Genomic DNA, 726 nt, shown 5'->3' on the forward strand with positions numbered 1-726 from the left:
TTTCTCTAACTCCTTCACTGGGGACTCTGTACTCAGTTCAATGGATGGCTGTGAGTCTCTACATCTGTGTTAGTCATGTACTGTCAGGGCCTCTCAGGAGATAGCTCTATTTAGGCTGGCTTGCCCTTCCTTCAGTCTCTGCTCCATAGTTAATCTCTGCAACTCCTTCTGTGGGTATTTGGTTCCCCCTTTTAATAAGGAATGAAATGTCCACCTTTTTGTCTTCCTTCTTGAGTACCTTGTGGAATGTGGGTTGTTCTGTCTGTATTCCAAACTTCTGGGCTAATAACCACTTATCAGAGAGTGCATACCGTGTTTGTTCTTTTGTGATTGGGTTACCTCACTCAGGATGATATTCTCCAGATCCATCCATTTCCCTAAGAATTTCATAAATTTATTGTTTTTAATAGCTGAGTAGTACTCCATTGTGTAGATATACCACAATTTCTGTATCCACTCCTCTGTTGAGGGACATCTGGGTTGTTTCTAGGTTCTGGCTATTATAAATAAGGCTGCTATGAACATGGTGGAGCATGTGTCCTTGTTACATGTTGCAGTATTTTTTGGGTATATGCCCAGGAGTGGTATAGCCGGGTCCTCGTAACTAAGCAAGTAAAAGATCTCTTTGACAAGAACTTCAAGACTCTGAAGAAAGAAATTGAAGAAGAACTCAGAAGATGGAAAGATCTCCCATGCTCATGGGTTGGCAGGATTAATATAGTAAAA

Source organism: Mastomys coucha, unplaced genomic scaffold (assembly GCF_008632895.1).
Source record: "Mastomys coucha isolate ucsf_1 unplaced genomic scaffold, UCSF_Mcou_1 pScaffold14, whole genome shotgun sequence".
Classification (NCBI taxonomy): domain Eukaryota; kingdom Metazoa; phylum Chordata; class Mammalia; order Rodentia; family Muridae; genus Mastomys; species Mastomys coucha.